This window comes from Callithrix jacchus, chromosome 1, assembly GCF_049354715.1.
Source record: "Callithrix jacchus isolate 240 chromosome 1, calJac240_pri, whole genome shotgun sequence".
Lineage (NCBI taxonomy): Eukaryota > Metazoa > Chordata > Mammalia > Primates > Cebidae > Callithrix > Callithrix jacchus.
In genome coordinates this window covers 155156928-155177530 of record NC_133502.1, presented here as the reverse complement: position 1 = coordinate 155177530, position 20603 = coordinate 155156928, and the positions used below count along the sequence as shown (strand labels likewise).

Here is a 20603-nt window from a genome sequence, read left to right as displayed (position 1 = left end):
TAATATTCAAGGATGAATATTATTTCTTGTTATAAAATTTATTTTTTAATTTAAAAAATTGATATATACAAATTGTACATATTCATGGGATACATAGTGATGTTTCAGTACATGAAATATATAGTGATCAGACCAGGCCAATTACAATATGCATCATCTGAAACATTTATCTTTTTTTGTGTTGGGAGCATTAAATATCTTCATTCTAGCTATTTGAAACTATACAACACATTATTATTAGCCATAGTTATCCTACAATGCTGTAGAACACTTGAACTTATTACTCCTATTTCGCCACAGTTTTGTATCTTTGAACAAATCTCTCCCTATCCCTCTTTTTTCCCTACCCTTCCCACCTGATGGTAATCTCTGTTCTACTTTGTATTTCTATGAGATCAACTTTTTCAGCTTCCACATATGAATGAGAACATGTGGTGTTTAACTTTTTGTTCCTGGCTTATATGACTTAAAACGATCTTCTCTAATTAAAAGCTATCTATGACAAACCCACAGCCAATATCATACTGAATGGGCAAAAACTGGAAGCATTCCCTTTGAAATCTGGCACTAGACAAGGATGCCCTCTCTCATCACTCCTGTTCAATATAGTAATGGAAGTTCTAGCCAGAGCAATCAGGCAAGGAAAATAAATAAAGGTCATTCAGTTAGGAGAGGAGGAAGTCAAATTGTCTCTATTTGCAGAATACATGATTGTATATTTAGAAGACCCCATTGTCTCAGCCCAGAATCTTCTGAAACTGATAACCAACTTCAGCAGAGTCTAAGGATACAAAATCAATGTACAGAAATCATAAGCATTTGTATACACCAATAACAGACTAACAGAGAGCCAAATCATGAGTGAACCCCCATTCACAATTGCTGCAAGGAGAAAAAAATACCTAGGAACACAACTAACAAAGGATGTAAAGGATATCTTCAAGGAGAACTATGCACCACAGCTCAAGGAAATAAGAGAGGACACAGACAGATGCTCACAGTTACGAACAATCAATATAGTGAAAATGGCCATACTGCCCAAAGTAATTTATAGACTCAACACCATCCCCATCAAATTACCAATCACCTTTTTCACAGAACTGGAAAAAACCACCTTAAACTTCATATGGAACCAAAAGAGAGCCGACGTATCCAAGACAATCATAAGCAAAAAGAGCAAAGCTGGAGGCGTTACACTACTTGATTTCAAACTATGCTACAAGGTTACAATAATCAAAACAGCATTGTACTGGTACCAAAACAGAGATATAGACCAATGGAACAGAACAGAGGCCTCGGAGGCAACACCACACATCTACAACCATCTGATCTTTGACAAACCAGACAACAACAAGCAATGGGGAAAGGATTCACTGTTTAATAAATGGTGTTGGGAAAACTGGCTAGCCATGTGCAGAAAGAAGAAAGTGGACCCCTTTCTGACACCTTACACCAAAATTAACTCCAGATGGATTAAATACTTAAGCATAAGACCTAGCACCATAAAAACCTTAGAAGAAAACCTAGGCAAAACAATTCAGGATGTAGGCATAAGCAAGGACTTCATGACTAAAACACCAAAAGTACTGGTAACAAAAGCCAAAATAGACAAATGGGATCTGATTAAACTCCAGAGCTTCTGCACAGCAAAAGAAACAATTCTTAGCGTGAACTAGCAACCAACAGAACGGGAAAAAAATTTTGCAGTTTACCCATCTGACAAAGGGCTAATATCCAGAATCTATAAAGAACTAAAACAGATTTATAAGAAAAACAAACAAACAAACAAACCCATTCAAAAGTGGGAGAAGTATATAAACAGAGAATTTTCAAAAGAAGACATATATGAGGCCAACACAGATATGAAAAAATGCTCATCATCACTGGTCATTAGAAAAATGCAAATCAAAACCACATTGAGATACCATCTCATGCCAGTTAGAACGGCAGTCATTTAAAAATCTGGAGACAACAGACACTGGAGAGGATGTGGAGAAATAGGAACACTTTTACACTGTTGGTTGGAGTGTAAATTATTTCAGCCATTGTGGAAGACAGTGTGGCGATTCCTCAAGGACCTAGAAATAGAAATACCATTTGACCCAGCAATCCCATTACTGGATATGTATCCAAAGGATTATAAATAGTTCTCTTATGAAGACATATTTACACGTATGTTCATAGCAGCACTGTTTACAATAGTAAAGACCTGGAACTAACCCAAATGCCCATTGATGATAGACTGGACAAGGAAAATGTGGCACATACACACCATGGAATACTATGCAGCCATAAAAAGACGATGAGCTTGTGTCCTTTGTAGGGACATGGATGAATCTGGAAACTATCATTCTCAGCAAACTGACACAAGAACAGAAAATCAAACACTACATGTTTTCACTTATAAGCGGGTGTTGAACAATGAGAACACATGGATGCAGAAAGGGGAGCATAACACACAGGGGTCTGTTGGGGGGGTAGGGGATAACATGGGGAGAAATGCTAAATATAGGTGACAGGGGGATGGAGTCAGCAAACCGCATTGCCACTTGTGTACCTGTGCAACAATCCTGTATAAGCTACACATGTACCCCAGAATCCAAAGTACAATTAAAAAAAATAATAATAATCTTCTCTTGAACCATCCATGTCATTGCAATTGACAGGATTGCATTCTTTTTTTTTTTTACGGATGAATGGTATTCCATTGTATATAGATAATATAGCACGTTTTCTTTATCCATTCATCTGTTGTTAGACACTTAGGTTGATTCCATATCTTGGCTATTGAGAATAGTGCTGCAAGAAACAGGACAGTGCAGACGTCTTTTTGATATATTTTCATTTCTTTTGGACAAATGCCCAGTAGTCGGATTGCTATATCATATGGTCTTCCTATAATATTTGTAGTTTTTTGAGGAACCTCCATACTGTTCTTCACAGTGGCTGTACTAGTTTACATTCCCACCAACAGTGTGTAAGAGGTCCCTTTTCTCAACATCCTTGCCAGCATTTGTTACTATTTGTCTTCTTTTTTGGACTTAAGACTCAACTAGTCAGAGCTGTCTTTCAAAGAATGAGAACTACCCTTCCTTAGAAAGTAGCATCAAATAAAGTGACTCGTAGGGATATTCCTTGGCCCATTCTAAAATTGAAACAGACAGTGCACATGGCTTTATTTAGGAGCCCAGAAATTGAACATAGAAGAAATTCTTAGCTCAACATTCTTTTTGATTGTAGAAACGAGTTGATGTTTCCTGACAAGGCCTGTTGCCAATCTCACCTCTCCAAGCTAAGCTGTTTTAACTCTGGTCTTAGGCTGATACATCTCCTGGCAACAAATCTTGTTTAAACAAAAACAGACCTCCTAGATAGTCTTATTCACTCTTTCCTTCTGTTGACTACTTTTGTTGCCCAATTTCATCACTTTCTCAATTTAGTCATTATTTTTTATTCTCTTCATTCAACCTCATTATTTGATTGTTTTCTCTTCAACTTTCTAAGATGATGATCAGGTTATTGCTGTCCAATATGGGAGCCACATGTGTCTATTTAAGTTAATTAGAATCAGAGAAAATTGAAAGAAAATCATTTTCTCTTCAGTCACATTAGCCACATTTCAAGTGCTCCATAACCATATGTGTCTAGTGGCCACCAGTGATTGGACAGGGCAGATACAGAAGCTTTCCATCATCACAGAAGGCTCTATAGACAGTGTTGACCCAGGTATTCGATTTCTCTACTCCCTTAAGTGTTTTTCCTACTTTCAGTAAATTCCTACCCATTTTCACCCTTATCGCTACAAAAAAGTCAAAGATACACATTGGAAACAAAGGGGATATCTTCATAGATTGTTCACATGCCTGGAGGACAGGCTCTTCTTTCCTTTCGGTCATATTCATTTCATAGTCTCTGTGATGGTTTCAGTACATTAAATAGAGGAATAGGGAGTCAATGTAGTCTTTAAGATTTTCACCCTCAAAATGGAATTTCATATAAACTCTGACGACGTGCAACTTCTCATGCTTTTGGGTGTCCATCACCACAATTCAGCAGTGATTGCCAAAAGGAGACTTTGTCATCAAAAGACATGGATCTCAGCACAGAGCTGTCTGCACAGTATGGCCATTGCAAATTTTATTTTTCTACTGTCTTGCTTTTTAGTTCTTGCTAGCTCTGAATTTATTCCTCAAATGGATTCTTGCCTTGTGTCCTTTTCAACCCTTTGATTAGTGTTGGCATCTTTTCATAGGAGTCAGATTCTGATCTCAGCCATTCTCTCTGTCATTTCCATGCTGATCTTACTAAATTTGGTGACTCATCTGCCTTGTTGCCAATGTGTGATCTCTCCCTGGACCCACATTTTGCTTTGCTTTTCAGAATTTGAAGGCATACTTAGAGCTTGAGGAGACTTTACCTATTTTTACCTTAGCAAGCATGAGTGCTCATGTCTTCCATTTGCCTTCACTAAGCTTGGAGACAGTGAAAAGAAGAAACAGAAAAATTGTTACTTTCAAAGTGTTTACATGCTAGTAGGGGATACAAGAGATAGTTAAGAAATTGGACCAGATGATTTGTAGAGAACTCAATGACTGGTGTCAGCACAAGAACTATCAGGTTTAAAATTAAGGTTTGGACTATTTCAACAAAATGGTACAACCTGGCTTGGTGGGAAAGTTTAGACAAGATTTGGACTGGCCAAGGGAGGGCATCTCAGTTTGTACACTGAGGCAGACCATATAAGGCAAGAACTGCCTTGGTCTTGCTTTTCCTCTACATTATTCTCCTTTTTTCTTCCTTTTCTACTGACAGGTCCATGTCTGGCCCATGGTGTCACCATCCTTCATTCTGATACTTTCTTATATTTGACTATTATCACAGGGAGCTTAGGATTCATTTACTTTTTATTTTTATTTTTGACTGTAGATTAAGACATTATAGATATTTCACTGGGCATAATAGTCATTCATTCTGAGTTTAAATCTGTAACTGACTGTGCCCACATTTTCTACAAAGATGAGAAAAAAAAAGAAAAATTGATTGTTGGTTGTTTTCTGGGGGTTTCTGAGATCTGAGATTTTAATTGTTTGGAGCATTTCTGTTGAGTTCATTTTATTTTTTCATGGATTATTCTTGAGTATAGACAGGTACCAAGGGTTTATACATTTTCTTTTTCAGATGAAGGATCTGAATTTCCAGAATGGGAAATAATGAGCTCAGGATGTGAGCTCCTGTAAAGGTTGTTGGGACTGTTCCTTTTCTTTGTGTCTCCAGTGCTGTTGCAGTTCCCTAGAACATATCAGATTCTCAGCAAATGTTTCCAGGGTACATACTTAATTAATATCTCAGAAAAACAACAACAATGATCAGGATGCATGCAGACTCAGCTGAGTTGAGGAGCTGAGGTGCAATCCTTCATCATTTCACAATGTTTCTGAGCTCTTTTACTTGTTCAAGAGTGTTTGATGCTTAACATTATGTTTTCTCTGGGCCGAGTGTGGTGACTCATGCCTGTAATCTCAGCACTTTGGGAGGCCGAGGAGGGTGGATCATCTGAGGACAGGAGTTCGAGACCAGCCTGGCCAGTATGGTGAATCCTTGTCTCTACTAAAAATATAAAAATTAGCAAGGCATGGTGGTGGGCACCTGTAGTCCCAGCTACTTGGGGGAGGCTAAAGCAGTGAATCACTTGGGCCTGGGCAGTGAAGGTTGCCATGAGCCTAGATTGTGCCACTGCTGCCTGGGTGACAGAGTGAGACTCTGTCTCGAAAAAAAAAAAAAAAGAAAAGAGAAGATTAAGTTCTCTCTGAAGTCTTTCATGACATCCTCTCTTGGCTGCTATATGGTTTCATAGTACTTTTATCCTCGAAGGCACCACACACATTATGTTTTAGTGACCTCTTTATATCCCATTCCTTCTTCTGGGTGTTGAACTTTTTCAGAAAATAATTTCTTGTTCATTTTAATAAGCCTAGGTCTTGGCCCAGAACCTGGTACATAGCAGGCACTAAATGATTATTTGGTGAATAAATGAAGGTCACATGTCACAGTAGATGCAGTTGGTGATCCACACAAATCCCCTTAGATACCATCCTACAGCCTCTGGATGTTTTGCCTCTAACAGCTTATACCAGTAACCTTCTTGAGAGGACTGCTTTTGAGCTGCTGGACAATTGTTACGTGGACCTTCCAAGAGCAAAAGTGCTTAGCAGTTTACATCCGTTGAGGGCATCTGAAGCCAGGGGTTTACTGGTCCAGGAGTATAAAATTCCAGCTCCCTTGCCTCAGTGTGGATCAAACTACATTATATATCCTCCAGAGTTCCCCACAGGTTCAGGCTGAGCCTGGAACTTCACCTGATCTTACATCATGTTCAGTGTCTTCCTTTTTCCTATACTGATTTCTCCATGCCTAGCAATTTCTCCAGAGAATCTTTCTTCAGTAAGTCACCCATGCAAGAATCCTCATCTCAGGTTCTGCTTCTGGGAAACCCAAATAAATATCTCTGTTGATTCTCAAGACTGGGATTCTACATGCAAGCTTATTTATTTATTTATTTATTTATTTTTCCATTTACACTGAGGTAATAAAAATGTTCCAAATAGCCAGGTAACTTCAAAAAGCACTAGAGCTAGAACCTCTGTAATGATTTTCTGATCCCATTTCTGTAATGTAAAATACATTTTATGGGAAAGCATATGCATTAATAAAACTATTGGTAGGAAAGACTAGCAAAAGAGCTGTATGTTTCTAAAAAAAAAAAAAAAAAAAAAAAAACAGAAAACAAAAAACAAAAAAAAACCAGGAAGCCAGCACTGATGTTAAATGAGAACACTCATATGCTAGAGCTGATGAGATGGGATCCTAACATATGAGTCACAGAAAAAACACAGCTGGAATGAAGCAAGACATTCCAGCACATTCAGGAATGTCACTAATTTATTTCTGAATACTTGGGAAAATGTAGTCAACCGTGCAACACATACCTCTCTGTTTGCTATTTCCCATTTCACCTCTTGCTTTGTCTATTTCTATATCTTTCCAGATCTGTTTCTCTCACTGTCCCAAAAGTAGCCCATCAAATTTCCTTCCATCCTCTGGTGACTGTAGTTGCAGTAAGACTGAGGTGCCAATGGAAGGAGCAACAGCTGAAAAATATGGCTTTCTTAATGGCTGTGTATATTTTCCAAAAAGAGTAGATCACTGGCATTTTAAAAGGATCATAAATATATCATTAATGAAACTGGAAGCCATCATTTCAGCAGCCAGATTAGTGTCAGGAGTTGACACTATTCCTAGAGGAAGGAAGAGCACTAAAAGAAAATTATCCAAGTCCAAATCTCTCCACAATGCACAGGCATTGGGTGAATGACACTTGGGGAAACACACACATCAATATCTTTTAAGTGTAAACTGTCCTTTCTGAAACCCTTGGGCTGGTGACAACTTGACACAGAGAAGACATACCTCTGCATAGGCTATTTAATCAAGTAAAGATGATTGTCAGTTTTCTCCAGTTTTTCTTTGTTAATAGTCTATAAACACAAATGTCCCCATTAGGTGTAGCTTCCTTTCTTTATTTGAAATCACCATTAAATTGCTCTCCAAAAATATTGTAGAGCAGCCACAGACCTCACTGAACAATAACGTTATAAGCTCTCCCTCTCTCCCTTGAGCTTTCGTCTGCTTAGCTGCCCGTCCTCGGGCTCCGAGTGTGTAATCAGGCCCAGCCTCCTGCAGAGCACCATCAGGAAAATGGCAGCTCTCACTGAGAGACAGCAGAGCCATTCACAGTCATGGAGCTATTGAAACATTGACAGATATGACAGACATTTCCAAAGCTGTGCGAAGCATTAATTTTAATGTATGCTGTGTGTCCTTACTTGGTAAATATTTATTTGACTGTGGAAGATAGGAGAGGTAATCATTGCTTTCCTTCAGATACAGTTGCTGTGTGAGCCCCAGCCCCCTTTTCTTGAGGGAGCTGAGGACTCAGTCCTGGAGTTTTGAAACAAAACATGGGACAAGAAAAAGAGGCAAGAGACAAAATCCCTATGCTAGAGTTAAATTTTAACGTTCTTCTGTGTTTTATATCCATTGGTCACATGGACACAGCATAATCACATTAGCTCAGCAACTAACAAGAATCTTGCTTAGCTAGAAAATAATTTCTAGGAAGTCTGGATTGGCAATAAGATTTTATCTGAAGATGGGTCAGCCTAGCTGACATTGTCTTCTATTCCAGCTTTCCTGTCTGAATCTCCTATTATGATCTTCTTAGTTAACCTCTGTTGTTATTAACTATCTGATCTACCCAGAGGGTCACTCTGGGGCCAGCACATATTCAGATGTATAGCAGACAATTTAGACAGTTTCACTCTCAAATTAAATGGATGGAGAAGTGGGAAGGCAGCAGATTGGGACATGACAGCACTTGCAAAGGAGTAGTTATGTTTCCATGTACTATCTCAGTTAATCCAAACAACTCCCTGTGAGGCAAGCAGCATTATCACTCTTTCCAGCGCCACATAATGGCAGGATTGAGATACAGACTCGGGACTTCGAAATCCAAGGTCTGGTGCTCTGTCTACTACACTGCAACAGAGAGTGTTGAATACATAAAATCACTTTGTAAACCTTAAATCTTTGTAAAAATGTTAGCTACTATTTCTGTGGACAGTGGAAAATGTGCTTGTTAGCTTTGTCTGGCTGGTTAGTCATCCAGGGCTTTTCTAATGAGGCAATGAACCCAACAGGGGTGAGAAGATGAGTTGCCAAGCCTTTCACATCAACCATGCACTGTGCACTAATTAAACATCATGCCTGGATAAATGGCCCAGGATAGCAAAGTCCACAGCTTCTCACAGATGTTTCCAGGAAGTCTCTTGGTTGCTTGAAGATGATTTGGTCATGACTGGGGTGCAATCTCAAGCCTCTTTCTCTGGCTCTATGTGACTGGGTACATTAACCTTTCTTTGTATCAGTAGCAAACTATGGTGTGAATGTCCGGTGGGTCCCAAAAATCAATTTTCCCATGGTGAGTACCTGTTAAATGTGTGCTTATTTCATTCTAATCTATAAGGAGAGTGACATATATTAGATTCTAAAATATTAATTTATTATAAGATTTTTTTTTTGAACTTATGCTGTTTATCTTGGCAAGCTCTCTTAAATATCTTTTGACCTTTTCCAAAACGGCTTATTTGTTAAGTTTGCTCTCTTCAGTTTTTTGTGTTCAGTGAAACTCTTGGAATTTTCCTAAGACAAAATTTTATATTGGAGAGGGAGCCATACATTGTCAAAGTTTATGGGGAAAGATTTATGTTTGAAAACTCTGCCAGATATTGGTCATGCATACTATGTCATAATATCAAGGCAGCTCTAGTCTAGTGTCTTAAAATCAGCTAGTTCCCTACCCAAAACTTCACTAAATCTGAGCGATACTCTACCTTCTCTGTCTGAAGTTCTGTATTTTTTTTTTTTCATTTAAGCAGTTGTGTGGTCAGATTTTTATGGCTTTTCTACATTGAGGTAAAGGTATGTTCTCTTGTAGAGCACCTAAAAAAAAAAAATCAACGACTTCTTAAAAGTCCTGAATTTTCTAGTCACTCACATAAGAATGCATTTGCTGATGGTTAATATGAAGATGGGTCATGAATGGTCTCCAACTAATACGACTCAGAATCTGTAAGTTTAGTAGCACAAAGACTGTGTCGTTAGAGCTAAGACTCATTCTACTATGTCATTAGAACAAAAACTCAACATCTGGCATAAGCAGACCATGATCTCATTTGGACTCCAAGCCCAGTATTGATGTTTGGGGGCAAATCTTTATTTACTTGGTGCTATGATAAATGTTTTCAAGTATATTATTTCATTGATGCTTTAAAAAAAACCCTAGAAAGTGGTACTATTTTCAAAGTTTTACAAATAGGGATAATAAACCCCTAAAAGTTTGATTAATTTGCTCAAGGTTGAAGCTGGGATGTTTCTAATTTCAGTTCTGTGCTCTTTCATTGATGATTTGTTATAGCTGGTTCCTATTGTTAAGAAGACATGGTATATTGAGCAATGAGGAAACCACCAAGCCGTTCTGGTTAATTATATCCATCAGTCAACTCAAAGGCATCCTTAGTCTGCAAGCTCTTTTTCGGCCAACATTAAGCTTCAGAGTGGTGAGATATAATGGCTCTTTAATAACGACCCTGCCCATAATTCCTTATAATCAACCAAAGCAAATGGTGAACTATTGTCAAAAATGATATTTTTATGGCTTTTCTGCATTGAGGTAAAGGTATGTTCTCTTGTGGAGCACCTAAAAAAAAATCACAATCAGAAAAGCAAAGACTTCTTAAAAGTCCTGAATTTTCTAGTGACTTAAATAAGAATGCCTTTGCTGAAGGTTAATATGAAGATGGGTCATGAATGGTCTCCTACTAATATGACTCAGGATCTACATGTTTAATGAATTTAATGAATCTTTGGTCATTCATTTGCTTCAAATAACTGACCCTAGGGCCTCCTCATAACCCAGCTCAAAGTAGGATTCTGGTGGAAAAAGTGTTCTTTCTCTGCTGGTAGATATCTGCTTCATAAACGCTTCAGATCATTGTAAGCCCTTTAAAGACATCTTCCGTCTCTAAATTTTAGACATCTCTAAATTTTGATTTAGGGAATCAAAATTTCTTATTCTAGAAGAGTCATGCAAGTCATTATGGACCTGGGACATGGTAAAGGACTTAGCCTTATTTGTAGAGAAGAATCTCCTCGCTAAGACTTGAGAGGAAGAAAAAATGTAAAAGGTGGAGGAGCCTTTGGTGCATTGATTGGTAATAAAATTATGGGCTTTTTGGTAAATTTGTATGCAGCTACTTCCTGGAAATGAGTATGCTCTGTAAAAAATGGGCAATTTAGTCCTCCAACATTTTGAGGTTGAACAAAGTTGAGGCAAAAATTGTTTATGGTAAGCGACTGCTTTCTGTCAAGAAACCAGTCCCAAAAATCCAAGAAGCAGTTTTCTGTTGATGAATTCAGCGCCAAAGGATGCTTCTTCTGCATTAGACAGTGAGATGACTTAACCATGGCTGCTTTTTGTGGAATAAAAATGTGAAAGGTGAATAGCTCTAGGATGGCTTGAAGACATTATTTTTGGAGACAATGTGACATGGATTGCACTTCACTTCATTTTGGAAGAGTGAATAGCAGGAAAAGTAATGCAACAGACCAAGAAGAAAGCATGTTCAACTCCTTTTTTTTTTGGAATCAATCCCAGAGTTTTTTCATTGCTTGCTATTCTCCGATGACTCCCAAATTTATGTCTCTAGCTCAGAGCTTTGCATTGAACTGTAGACCCAGTTTCCAACTGTCTTTTTAACAGTCCTATTAGCATGTCTTGCACATACATACTGCTCATCTGACCAACAAAATCTACTCTGCCTCTGCTTCTCTTATCCTTATCCTAGCTTGAGTCATTATAGATTACAGACTTTCTTCTCTCTTTTTACTCCCATTCTATCAATCATTACGTTCTTCTCATCCTACCTTAGAATATTCCTCAAGTCCAATTCTTCCACTTCATTTCTCATTCATTACCACTACCTTGGATTTTTCTTGCCAAGATTATTGCAGACATTTCCCACTGATATGCCTGCCTCTGGATTTGCATCTTTCCAATTTTTTATACACTCTTCTGCCAGGATTTTCTTCCTAAAAAAATGTCATAAGATTATTTCTCTGCTTAAAGACCTTCATTGACTCCTCTTTGCTTGAGGGATAAAGTTCAAACTTGTTCCTATGGTTTACAAGGCCTTTCACAATCAGGACCCAACTTATCTTTCCAATCTCATTACTTGCCACTCCCTTCAATCACACACTTTTAAAATTCTACTTCTGAACGATCCAAGATGGCCGATCGCTAACATCCCGGGATTGCAGCTCTCAGGGAAGGCGCGGAGAACTAGAGGACGCCACACTTTCAGACAGTCTGGTCGCTCACGGAGCAGAAGATCCCCCAGTGGTGGAAACACATGGGTCGCCAGCGACTCTCGTGGTCGGCGCAGCGGTTCCGCCGGTACCTCGGCGCGGCAGCTCTCGGAGCAGAGTAAACGGGACCGCTTCCCCTTCTGACCGAGGTTTGGAGCCCCGGGAAGGCAGAGTCACCTACTACGGAAACAAGAAGGAAGCCCGACAGGAGAATCCTGGGCAGAAAAGCACCATCAGTTTTAACGCCGCTGCTCTGGCCCTGGGAACTAACAACCTGGACGTCCACTCAAGAGACCTAATCTGAAAGTTGGTAATTTCAAAGACGACAGGAGGATAAATTTACAATGACGGGAAGAAATCAGCGTAAAAAAGCTGAGAATACTCAAAGTCAGAACGCCTCTCCCTCTAAAGATGATCACAGTTCCACATCAACAATGGAACAAGGCTTGATGGAGAACGAGCGCCTCCTGATGACAGAATCACTCTTCAAGGAATGGATAATAACAAACTTCGGTGAGTTAAAAGAACATGTTGTAGCCCAACGTAAAGAAACTAGGAACTTTGAAAAAAGGTTTGATGAAATCCTATTGAGAATAGACAACTTAGAGAGGAGTATGAGTGAATTAATGGAACTGAAGAATACAATACAGGAACTCCGAGAAGTATGCACAGGTTTAAACACTCAAATTGTTCAAGCAGAAGAAGGGATATCAGAGGTCAAAGTCCAACTTAATGAAATAAAACGTGAAGAAAAGATTAGAGAAAAAAGGATAAAAAGGAATGAGCAAAGTCTCCAAGAAATGTGGGACTATGTGAAAAGACCAAATTTACGTTTGATAGGTGTATCTGAATGCGACGGAGAGAATGAATCCAAGCTGGAAAATACCTTTCAGGATATTATTCAGGAAAATTTTCCTAAACTAGCAAAGCAGGTCAACATTCAACCCCAGGTAATACAGAGAACACCACAAAGATATTCCTCAAGAAGACCAACCCCAAGGCACATAGTCGTTAGATTCACCAGGCTTGAAATGAAGGAGAGGATACTAAGGGCAGCCAGAGAGAAAGGTCGGATAACCCACAAAGGCAAGCCTATCAGACTTACAGCAGATCTCTCGGCAGAAACTCTACAGGCCAGAAGAGAGTGGGGGCCAATATTCAACATCCTCAAAGAACAGAACCTTCAGCCCAGAATTTCATATCCAGCCAAACTAAGCTTCACAACTGAAGGAAAAATAAAATCTTTTATGAACAAGCAAGAACTCAGAGATTTTATTACCACCAGGCCTGCTTTACAAGAGCTTCTGAAAGAAGCATTACACACAGAAAGAAACAACCAGTATTAGCCTTTCTAAAAATACACCAAAAAGTAAAGAGCACCAACATAAAGAAGAATTTACACAAACAAATGGATAAAACAGCCAGTCAACATCAAATGGCAGTAACCCTAAATTTAAATTGACTAAATTCCCAATCACAGCCAAAACCCAACGGCATGTTACATCCAGACCTGTTTCACATGCAAGGATACACAAAGACTCAAAACAGAGGGATGGAGAGGGATTTGCCAACCAAATGGAGAGCAAAAATAAATAATAAATAAATAAAAAGCAGGAGTTGCAATTCTTGTATCGGATAAGGTAGATTTTAAAGCAACAAAGATGTAGTGGTAAAAGGATCAATGCAACAACAAGAGCTAACGATCCTAACACCCAGATAGGAGACTTAGATTCAATGAGAACGAAAATTAATAAGGATATCAAGGACTCGAACTCAGATCCAGAACAAGTAAACTTGATAAATATTTATAGAGCTCTCCACTTCAAATACATAAAATATACATTCTTGTCAATACCACATCACACCTACCCGTTAGTTTAAATAAAACATTGGTTGGCCATTATTAATACCCAATTTTTTTCAAAGTAAAGCAATATTTCCATTTACTCTCCCTCTTTCTCTTCCTCTTTCTTCCTCTCCTTTACTTATTTTTTTTTTCTTTCCTTCTCTCAAAAAAAAAAGAAATCAACTTGTAAACCTCTAGATCCAGGTCGGCAATGTCTCTTTCATTGCTTGATTTCCTTTCTTCCCTTCCTTCCCTCCCTCCCTCCCTCCCTTCCTCCCTCCCCGCTTCCTCCCTTCCTTCCTTCCTTCATCCCTTCCTTCCTCCCTACCGTCCTTCTTCCCTTCCTTCCTGCCTTCCTCCCCCCCCCAAAAAAAATAAAATTCTACTTCTTTTCATAAGTGTTTTTGTCTGTCTAGAATCCCCTTCTCTACTCCTTCACGCCCCCGCCACCTCAGTGATCATATTCATCTTTAAAAACTTAGCACAATGACTGATAACAGTTGCATTTATTGGCCATTTATTCTGCTTCAGGCACTATACTAAGTACTTTACTTTTTTTCACAAGACAGAGTCTTGCACTGTCGCCTGAGCTGAAGTGCAGTGGCGTGATCTCGGCTCATTGCAACCGCCGCCTCCCAGGTTCAAGTGATTTTTCTGCCTCAGCCTCCTGAGTAGCTGGGATTACAGGCGACCACCACCATGCCAGGCTAATTTTTTGTATTTTTAGTAGAAACAGGATTTCACCATGTTTGTCAGGCTGGTCTCGAAATCCTGACCTCGAGTGATCTGCCTGCCTTGGCCTCCCAAAGTGCTGGAATTACAGGCATGAGTCACCATGCCTGGCCTCAGTCAGTTTTTAAAAATCACACAATGTGGTTAGTGATGGTTTATACTGTCAACTTGATCGGATTGAAGGATGCAAAGTATTGCTCCTGGATGTGTCTGTGAGGGTGTTGCCAAAGGAGATTAACATTTGAGTCAGTGGACTGGGAAAGACTGACCCACCCTCAGTCTGGCTGGGTACAATCTAATCAACTACCAGCATGACCAGAATAAAAGCAGGTGGACGAACGTGGAAAGACTAGACTGTTTTAGTCTACAGGTCTACATCTTTCTCCTGTCCTGGATGCTTCCTGCCCCTGAACATCAGACTCCAAGTTCTTTAGCTTTGGAACTGGGACTGGCTTCCTTGCTCCTCAGCTTGCAGATGGTCTGCTGTGGGACCTCACCTTGTGATCCTGTGAGTCAATACTCCTTAATAAACTTCCATTCATATATGCATCTATCTTATTAGTCCTGTCCCTCTAGAGAATGCTGACTAATATAGGGTTCTATTCATTTTTTTTTTTAGAGAGAAGGTAATTAAGATTTAGAAGGCTTGGGTAATTGTCAGATTTACAAAGGATATCCAGGCCAAGTAATTCCATACCCCATATCTAATCTCTATAGCTTAGTGCTTGAAAAATTGAGTGAATGAATGAGCAAGTAGTACTAAGAAGATTGAGAGCTTTGTTTTGGGAAAAAACATAGCATGAAATGTATGTTGCTTATCTTTAGAATAGGGGCTGCTGCCGGGCGCGGTGGCTCACACCTGTAATCCCAGCACTTTGGGAGGCCGAGGCGGGTGGATCACAAGGTCAAGAGATCGAGACCATCCTGGTCAACATGGTGAAACCCCGTCTCTACTAAAAATACAAAAAAATTAGCTGGGCATGATGGCACGTGCCTGTAGTACCAGCTACTCAGGAGGCTGAGGCAGGAGAATTGTCTGAACCCAGGAGGCGGAGATTGAGGTGAGCCGAGATCGCGCCATTGCACTCCAGCCTGGGTAACAAGAGCGAAACTTTGTCTCAAAAAAAAAAAAAAAAAAAAAAAAAAAAAGAATAGGAGCTGCTAGGCCGATTTTTGCACTGAGAATTATAAATTTATCATCAGTGAACCTCTTCTCAGAGGCTTCTGTAACTTCCACCATAACTTATCCAGGTGGGATTAATAAGGGCTCTCACTATGTTCTCATAAATTCATGCCTACATCTCTGTTGGTGTGTATATAGTGTTGGTGAATTAAATGGTTAATATTGGTCCAAATGTCTGTCTTTCCCTCACCAAGCAATGAGCTCCTAGAGAATAAAAAATTCATTTTTTTGCTCTATGTCATTGCTGCCCTATCCAACCTGATGTTTGGTACAGAATAAGCCTAGGGTGTATGTTTCTGAAATAAATAAATTAATAAATAGCTCTAAGAAGACTTAACACCCCTGCTTTAGTTTAGGAGTAGATGCATTATAGCTACTGTGATGCATAGATATTTCTGCTTATATTTCCACTCAATGAGCTTCTACCCCAGAGTGAATGTGGGTTGGAAGCTGTCATTATGGTACTTTTATGTCTCCAAGTTACCATGTGACTCTCCTACAGGGAACATATTGACATGTTGATCTAGAGTTCAAAAGAAATAGTTTACATTTTTTATACAACATGGCTTCTAAACACATAATAATTTTCTGCCATGCTCAACAGAAACCTCTAGTGATATATTCTAACACTAGAGGAAAAACTGGGTTTGCTGGGCTTTTAGAATTATTGAAGAATTATACAAAACTTTTTGGGCTATTTAAGTGGTTTTTAAAAGTATTTTTTATGATACACAGTTTTGACCAAAAAAAAAAAAACAAAAACACTGGAAACTAAATTTTGAATAAAATATGACTCTACTACTAAGTGGTGGGAGTGGGGTGGGCAAAGTATGATGTCGTTACTTAATAAGCGGCCGTTGAAGTTCCAACTTGACTTTCACTTTTTTCCTGCTTTATAATTGGTGAAAATATCAGACAATCAATAGCGTTTCATGAATGTATCTTCCCTTGCTTGTGTGATTAGTATGTTCTCTCTGCTGCATAGACTAGTGCTAGATGCTTAGGCTAAGCTAACATTACTGAGCCAAATCAGGCAGGGCTGGCAACGCTGTGGGTGTGTGTATAAGACAGATAAGATAGCAAAGCCAATGCTATAAGGAAACTCAATAAATATTTATAGAGCGCTCCACTTTAAATACACAAAATATGCATTCTTAACCTTAAATACACAAAATATTGATTGACCATTATTAATATCCATTTTTAGAATAAAGTTACATTCCTGTTCTCTCTTCCTCTTTTTCTTCCTCTTTCTTCCTCTCCTTCACTCCTTTTTTTTCTTTCTTTAAAAAAAATACTATAAGGAACCGCAAAACTAGGGGGTGATGACTGGGGACAGTGATCAGGGCTTAAGTCAATACCAAGATAGAAAAAGGAGATTCTAGATTTCACAAGTAAAAGTCAGAATCTGGGGTGGGGTTGGAGTGGGATAGGAGAGGACCCAGGGTCAAAGCTGATAGCAGCATGTCAACATATAAACCACATGAGCTTTGGTGAAGACTCAGTCAGTTCAGAATGGTTTCCTTGGAAAATATTTATATAACTTCAATATAGATGACTCACCTTGAGACCTGTCCCCAGGAGATAAGATATAAAACAGTCCAATAAGAACAACTCTCTGTCATCTCACATTCCACCTAGAACCTCTACAAATTTCACTCCAGAAGACCGGAAAACTGTGAATCTTTACAATCTTTTCTGAAAGAGCTAGCCCAGGAATTTACACTGTTGTATATCATTGAGCAAAATAGGTTAAAATTTTTTTTCAATCTTACAACTATCAAAAAACATGAAAAAGTTTTCTTCTTTCTGTTTCCAGTCCAATCTCTGATTCTCACTCCATCTCTGACCCTCTCCCTGTGTTTCCCTCTCCCTTATCATCCTTTCCCCAGTCAAGACAATGCTCCTACTTTCCTATTCTACAGGATTCTGGTGGAATAATGTTCTCTCTCTCCTGGCAGATATCTGCATTAGCACTCTTTTTTTTGTAGACTCAGTGAAGTCCTATTTTCATCTCTTTTAAGGTATATTTCTTCAAAGTTATCCAGACACTGGCAACTTTTACGGAGGAAAGAATTTCCAAAGGGAAGCCTTGTAACCTGAAATAACCTTTCACAAGTGACGGTTGCTTCATCAAAGATCAGCTGTTGACCAACTTGGACAAGGCTAGGCTTTGCAAAGTCCCCACCACCAGTGAAGTCATCCAGAGTCAGAAGGTCTAAAGATACTGCGTAAGGGTGCTGCTTAAGCATTTGTGGTTGCCGTTGCGTTCTGCCCAGTCCCAGCTGTTAGGCAGTAATGAAGTGGCTAAAGTATGGTTAAAGGCAGTGGTGGTTTCAGGACACTTTGATCATCTGTGGAAATGTCTTCAATTTGTTCTTTGGAGCCAAAGATTATTTTTAACATAAGAATGAACTAATTAAGTGGTTAAATTCAGAATAAATGACACAGATTCATATAGGTTTTCAGAGAATACTCTGGGAAATATTCTGTCACTTTGCTGAAATTGGGATATTCAAATGGTATTAATGATATTTCAAGTGGGAAATACATGCATTTAGAAAAATAATTTGACAATATCTACCAAGGGTCTTAAAAATGATCATTAATTTTATTTCTGGGCATCTATCCAATGCAAGAAGCCTAAATATTGGACAAAGGATTTATGCATCAAGATCCATTTCAAAGTTTTTTTTTATCAGAGATTAATGGGAAATACTCAAAAACACTAACTATTGTAATGAGAAAAAATACACAAATCATGATAAATCATGCTCCATAGAATATTGGCAGCTAGTAACCTCATACTAGTTATTCCCATGTTATAACAGTCAATAAAAAAGTAAGACCAAATTATATATATAATACGATGACAACTTTATAAAAAATACACAAAGGTATATAAAACTATAAATATTAAAAAGAGAAAAAGAAAACCCAGCCTGTCAGTTGTAGTGTACTTTGGATGCTAAAAACTATGCATTTCTCCTCATATTTTTTCTACTTTTTAACTCAACAGATTTTTCTATAAAGACCATGTACTTTAAAAATAACAATAATAATAGTAAAGATCAGTGACAATATTTAAATACAATCCTAAGTGGAATGGTTGTCTTGACTACCGAAGCTTATTGCCATAAACTATTTTTTTTGTTTTGTTTTGGTTTTACTCCCGTTGTAATGACACCTCAAAATGCAATTTCCAGCATCGTCAGCTGTGAGGTTGTTGTAATCTCAAGGAATGCATGCTGGTCTTAACAACCATGACAACAGACTTTGAAAAAAGTTAAATGGAATGTGTCTGATTAGGGATCTACCACAACTCGGTTCAATTTGAATCTTACTCTCCTGGTCAAGGATGGAGTTCTGTTGCTAATTCCTGTGGAGGTTCATTGCGGTGTCATTGAAAGAGAATTACCACTCACTCCCTGTATGGCTTTTGGTGCCACTTATTGTCTTAAACCTCAGTTTTCCTGTTTTTAAAACAAGAATAGTAATACCTATATCAGAGGGCTGTTGACTAGAGAAAATAAGGCAATTAATATACAGAAAAGCACTATGCAATCATTAATGAAGTACTTAAATATGTGGGGAAATGCATCAGGTTTGATGTTAGGCAAACTTTTCTTTGATTCCTGGTTCAACCATTTACTGTCTCTTAGGCTTTCAGAAGATGACCCAACACTCCTGATCCTTAGTTGTTTCATTTATAAAATGGAGATAATGATACTCAACTTGCAAAGTTATTATGAGGTTTGAAAAGGATATTTACGTAAAAATGCTTCATATGAAGCCTTTAGAATTAGTAACCACTGCTAAGTATTTATCAAAAGCTGCTTAACCTATCTTCTCTGAATATGCTTCAACCCTTGCCGTTTACTATACAGTCATGAATTATTATACAGATGAGAGTAGATTCTCAGAAATGCACCATTAGGTAATTCCATCGTTGTTGGCACATTGTAAGAGTGTATTTAGACAAACCTAGATGGTATAGCCTAGTATACACCTAAGCTATATGGTATAACCTATTGATCCTAGGCTACAAACCTATAAAGCTTATTACTGTGCTGAATACTGCAGGCAATTGTAACCTAAAAGTAAGTATTTGTGTAGCTAAAAGGTACAGTAAAAATAAGGTAGAAAAGATAAAAAATGTTATACCTGTGTAAGGCACTTACCATAATGAAGGTTGCTGAACTGGAAGTTGCTGTGGGTAAGTCACTGAGTGAGTGGAGAGTGAATGTGAAGGCCTGGGACATTACTGTACACTACTGTAGACTTTATTAACGCTGGACACTTGGATTACACTAAGTTCATTTTTAACAATTGTCTTTCTTCAAAAATAAATTAACCTAAGTTTACTGTAGCTTTTTTACATTATAGTAAAAAAGCTTAATTTTTGTCCATCCTTTTGACTCTTTTGTAATAACATGTAGGTTAAATCACAAACACATTGTATAGCTGTCAAAAATATTTTCTTTCTTTATATCCTTATTCTGTAAGCATCCTTTTGCTTTTAAAATTTCTAGTTATCTTTACTTTTTAGATATTTTGGTTAACAATGAAGACACAAACACACAATAGCCTATGCCTACACAGGGTCAGGATCATCAGGACGTCACTAGGTGATAGGAATTTTTCAGCTTTACTATAATCTTATGGGGCCACCTTTGTATACGCACTCTATCATTGATGGAAATGTCATTCTGCGGCATGTGATTGTATTTGAGTCATCAGGAACTCCTGATGACAGATTAAGGGCGCTGATAATAACGTTTCTGGATTTCCGTTTAATGGATTCTGAAGAGCATGCTCTGTCAACATTATCCTTCCTTTTGGAGAACTTGCACTTTGCAT

At 38.4% G+C, this 20603-nt stretch overlaps 1 long non-coding RNA gene across 1 annotated transcript in view; it reads left to right on the top strand.

Moving 5' to 3' along the window:
• The window catches only part of LOC118143684 (uncharacterized), a 35695-nt gene extending 17413 nt beyond the window's left edge, over nt 1-18282 (top strand). Inside the window, exon 3 of the long non-coding RNA XR_004728012.3 lies at nt 17768-18282. This is a non-coding gene — a long non-coding RNA (uncharacterized LOC118143684). The remainder of the gene's footprint in view (nt 1-17767) is intronic.
• The last annotated feature ends 2321 nt before the right edge of the window (nt 18283-20603 follow it).